Here is a 4,765-nt window from a genome sequence, read left to right as displayed (position 1 = left end):
CAGTATGAAACGGCGAAAGTGTTCCGGAATACGACGGGGCTTATTGTTTTGGATGCTTTGTCGAACCTCCTGTGTCTTCTGTCCTTGTTTCCATGGCACGCCACAGCGCTGCTCTAGTAGCTCCCAACGGCCGCCCACGGCGTCTCGGACACGCCGGTCAGGCCCGCGCCCGTCTCGCAGATGTTTGTCGTGCTTGTGCCGTCATATGGACCGCGACCCGAGCGGCAGCGAGCGGCAGTCGAGCAAAGTCGAGACAAGTCGGGACGGAAGGGGAGGGGACAGGCGAGAGTGCACCGCGCAAATTACGCAAATATCTGAAAAGCGCGGCGCGGCGTGTGTCAGGCAGGTGAGAAAGCTTCCGTCGGTCCAGCAGGACACTGCCACACCCCGCGCGGTCCCCCCGCCGCCCGGCCACGCGCAAGCCCCACAAGATGCGTCGCCCGCGAGTGTCGGAGGCCGCACGCACCAACCAAACGAATGATAGACAGGCGGTGCAACGAGCAGCTGTGCTGTGTTGTGCGTCTCACCCACGTGGCGGCGCGCCGCACTGCGCGTCGCCTTCGAGGTGGAAGGACGTGCTTTGCGTCAAATGTGCCACGGAAAACGGCGATTGCGTGTGTTGGGAGAAGGGGCGAATGCTTCTTCTGCCGTGCGGCTACGTTATAAGGACGCCAACGGCCATACCATGTTGAATACACCGGTTCTCGTCCGATCACCGAAGTTAAGCAACATCGGGCCCGGTTAGTACTTGGATGGGTGACCGCCTGGGAACACCGGGTGCTGTTGGCTCTATCTCATTTTTTAACTTTTACGTCGCCACACCTGCGAGGCCTCTTTTTCATACTAACTTTCAGGTGTGACAAAGATGCTTCCACAAGCATTTTAAAGTACTGTATCAAACGTAAGATACGAAACTACAGTAATGAACTCAGTTTGAGCAAGAATGCGCGAAACAAGAGTGCTAGAACGCCTCGAAAATAACAACACACTACGAATCGACAGATGAGTTCTGAAATACGTCAGGGCCTACTGTTTAGTAGCAGTGGTAAATTCCACAAAGTAAATAAATAAACAAAAAGGAAGGAAAAAAAAAAAAAAATCTGCCGTTCTCGTCCGATCACCGAAGTCAAGCAACAACGTTAGTACTCGGATCGGTGACCGCCTGGGAACTCTGGCTGCCTTCATTTTTTGCTTTTTAGTCGCTACCCCTGCCAGCCCTCTTTTCATGCTGCCTTTGCGATGTGACAAAGATGTTTCCACAGTGATTTAAAACTGTTGTATTAAGCATAAGGTACGATGTTAAGAAACTCAGTTTGAAGAAGAGTGTGCCTAGGAAGATTTCCAAAGTGTCTCTGGAAATAACAAAACAGTATGAAACGGCGAAAGTGTTCCGGAATACGACGGGGCTTATTGTTTTGGATGCTTTGTCGAACCTCCTGTGTCTTCTGTCCTTGTTTCCATGGCACGCCACAGCGCTGCTCTAGTAGCTCCCAACGGCCGCCCACGGCGTCTCGGACACGCCGGTCAGGCCCGCGCCCGTCTCGCAGATGTTTGTCGTGCTTGTGCCGTCATATGGACCGCGACCCGAGCGGCAGCGAGCGGCAGTCGAGCAAAGTCGAGACAAGTCGGGACGGAAGGGGAGGGGACAGGCGAGAGTGCACCGCGCAAATTACGCAAATATCTGAAAAGCGCGGCGCGGCGTGTGTCAGGCAGGTGAGAAAGCTTCCGTCGGTCCAGCAGGACACTGCCACACCCCGCGCGGTCCCCCCGCCGCCCGGCCACGCGCAAGCCCCACAAGATGCGTCGCCCGCGAGTGTCGGAGGCCGCACGCACCAACCAAACGAATGATAGACAGGCGGTGCAACGAGCAGCTGTGCTGTGTTGTGCGTCTCACCCACGTGGCGGCGCGCCGCACTGCGCGTCGCCTTCGAGGTGGAAGGACGTGCTTTGCGTCAAATGTGCCACGGAAAACGGCGATTGCGTGTGTTGGGAGAAGGGGCGAATGCTTCTTCTGCCGTGCGGCTACGTTATAAGGACGCCAACGGCCATACCATGTTGAATACACCGGTTCTCGTCCGATCACCGAAGTTAAGCAACATCGGGCCCGGTTAGTACTTGGATGGGTGACCGCCTGGGAACACCGGGTGCTGTTGGCTCTATCTCATTTTTTAACTTTTACGTCGCCACACCTGCGAGGCCTCTTTTTCATACTAACTTTCAGGTGTGACAAAGATGCTTCCACAAGCATTTTAAAGTACTGTATCAAACGTAAGATACGAAACTACAGTAATGAACTCAGTTTGAGCAAGAATGCGCGAAACAAGAGTGCTAGAACGCCTCGAAAATAACAACACACTACGAATCGACAGATGAGTTCTGAAATACGTCAGGGCCTACTGTTTAGTAGCAGTGGTAAATTCCACAAAGTAAATAAATAAACAAAAAGGAAGGAAAAAAAAAAAAAAATCTGCCGTTCTCGTCCGATCACCGAAGTCAAGCAACAACGTTAGTACTCGGATCGGTGACCGCCTGGGAACTCTGGCTGCCTTCATTTTTTGCTTTTTAGTCGCTACCCCTGCCAGCCCTCTTTTCATGCTGCCTTTGCGATGTGACAAAGATGTTTCCACAGTGATTTAAAACTGTTGTATTAAGCATAAGGTACGATGTTAAGAAACTCAGTTTGAAGAAGAGTGTGCCTAGGAAGATTTCCAAAGTGTCTCTGGAAATAACAAAACAGTATGAAACGGCGAAAGTGTTCCGGAATACGACGGGGCTTATTGTTTTGGATGCTTTGTCGAACCTCCTGTGTCTTCTGTCCTTGTTTCCATGGCACGCCACAGCGCTGCTCTAGTAGCTCCCAACGGCCGCCCACGGCGTCTCGGACACGCCGGTCAGGCCCGCGCCCGTCTCGCAGATGTTTGTCGTGCTTGTGCCGTCATATGGACCGCGACCCGAGCGGCAGCGAGCGGCAGTCGAGCAAAGTCGAGACAAGTCGGGACGGAAGGGGAGGGGACAGGCGAGAGTGCACCGCGCAAATTACGCAAATATCTGAAAAGCGCGGCGCGGCGTGTGTCAGGCAGGTGAGAAAGCTTCCGTCGGTCCAGCAGGACACTGCCACACCCCGCGCGGTCCCCCCGCCGCCCGGCCACGCGCAAGCCCCACAAGATGCGTCGCCCGCGAGTGTCGGAGGCCGCACGCACCAACCAAACGAATGATAGACAGGCGGTGCAACGAGCAGCTGTGCTGTGTTGTGCGTCTCACCCACGTGGCGGCGCGCCGCACTGCGCGTCGCCTTCGAGGTGGAAGGACGTGCTTTGCGTCAAATGTGCCACGGAAAACGGCGATTGCGTGTGTTGGGAGAAGGGGCGAATGCTTCTTCTGCCGTGCGGCTACGTTATAAGGACGCCAACGGCCATACCATGTTGAATACACCGGTTCTCGTCCGATCACCGAAGTTAAGCAACATCGGGCCCGGTTAGTACTTGGATGGGTGACCGCCTGGGAACACCGGGTGCTGTTGGCTCTATCTCATTTTTTAACTTTTACGTCGCCACACCTGCGAGGCCTCTTTTTCATACTAACTTTCAGGTGTGACAAAGATGCTTCCACAAGCATTTTAAAGTACTGTATCAAACGTAAGATACGAAACTACAGTAATGAACTCAGTTTGAGCAAGAATGCGCGAAACAAGAGTGCTAGAACGCCTCGAAAATAACAACACACTACGAATCGACAGATGAGTTCTGAAATACGTCAGGGCCTACTGTTTAGTAGCAGTGGTAAATTCCACAAAGTAAATAAATAAACAAAAAGGAAGGAAAAAAAAAAAAAAATCTGCCGTTCTCGTCCGATCACCGAAGTCAAGCAACAACGTTAGTACTCGGATCGGTGACCGCCTGGGAACTCTGGCTGCCTTCATTTTTTGCTTTTTAGTCGCTACCCCTGCCAGCCCTCTTTTCATGCTGCCTTTGCGATGTGACAAAGATGTTTCCACAGTGATTTAAAACTGTTGTATTAAGCATAAGGTACGATGTTAAGAAACTCAGTTTGAAGAAGAGTGTGCCTAGGAAGATTTCCAAAGTGTCTCTGGAAATAACAAAACAGTATGAAACGGCGAAAGTGTTCCGGAATACGACGGGGCTTATTGTTTTGGATGCTTTGTCGAACCTCCTGTGTCTTCTGTCCTTGTTTCCATGGCACGCCACAGCGCTGCTCTAGTAGCTCCCAACGGCCGCCCACGGCGTCTCGGACACGCCGGTCAGGCCCGCGCCCGTCTCGCAGATGTTTGTCGTGCTTGTGCCGTCATATGGACCGCGACCCGAGCGGCAGCGAGCGGCAGTCGAGCAAAGTCGAGACAAGTCGGGACGGAAGGGGAGGGGACAGGCGAGAGTGCACCGCGCAAATTACGCAAATATCTGAAAAGCGCGGCGCGGCGTGTGTCAGGCAGGTGAGAAAGCTTCCGTCGGTCCAGCAGGACACTGCCACACCCCGCGCGGTCCCCCCGCCGCCCGGCCACGCGCAAGCCCCACAAGATGCGTCGCCCGCGAGTGTCGGAGGCCGCACGCACCAACCAAACGAATGATAGACAGGCGGTGCAACGAGCAGCTGTGCTGTGTTGTGCGTCTCACCCACGTGGCGGCGCGCCGCACTGCGCGTCGCCTTCGAGGTGGAAGGACGTGCTTTGCGTCAAATGTGCCACGGAAAACGGCGATTGCGTGTGTTGGGAGAAGGGGCGAATGCTTCTTCTGCCGTGCGGCTACGTTAT

General features: G+C 54.1%; 3 non-coding genes across 3 annotated transcripts; all 3 read left to right on the top strand.

The window, feature by feature from the left end:
• Positions 1–670: 670 nt before the first annotated feature.
• On the top strand, positions 671–789 carry LOC126230410 (5S ribosomal RNA). Its single transcript, XR_007544311.1, has one exon. It is a non-coding gene; the product is annotated as a 5S ribosomal RNA (ribosomal RNA).
• A 1,248-nt stretch (positions 790–2,037) lies between these two features.
• LOC126230408 (5S ribosomal RNA) lies at positions 2,038–2,156 on the top strand. Its single transcript, XR_007544310.1, has one exon. It is a non-coding gene; the product is annotated as a 5S ribosomal RNA (ribosomal RNA).
• Positions 2,157–3,404: 1,248 nt separating this feature from the next.
• LOC126230400 (5S ribosomal RNA) lies at positions 3,405–3,523 on the top strand. The gene has a single exon (XR_007544304.1). It is a non-coding gene; the product is annotated as a 5S ribosomal RNA (ribosomal RNA).
• The last annotated feature ends 1,242 nt before the right edge of the window (positions 3,524–4,765 follow it).

Source organism: Schistocerca nitens, unplaced genomic scaffold (genome assembly GCF_023898315.1).
Source record: "Schistocerca nitens isolate TAMUIC-IGC-003100 unplaced genomic scaffold, iqSchNite1.1 HiC_scaffold_384, whole genome shotgun sequence".
Lineage (NCBI taxonomy): Eukaryota > Metazoa > Arthropoda > Insecta > Orthoptera > Acrididae > Schistocerca > Schistocerca nitens.
The sequence above is the reverse complement of the archived record's forward strand: the minus strand, read 5'-3'. Positions and strand labels throughout refer to the sequence as shown.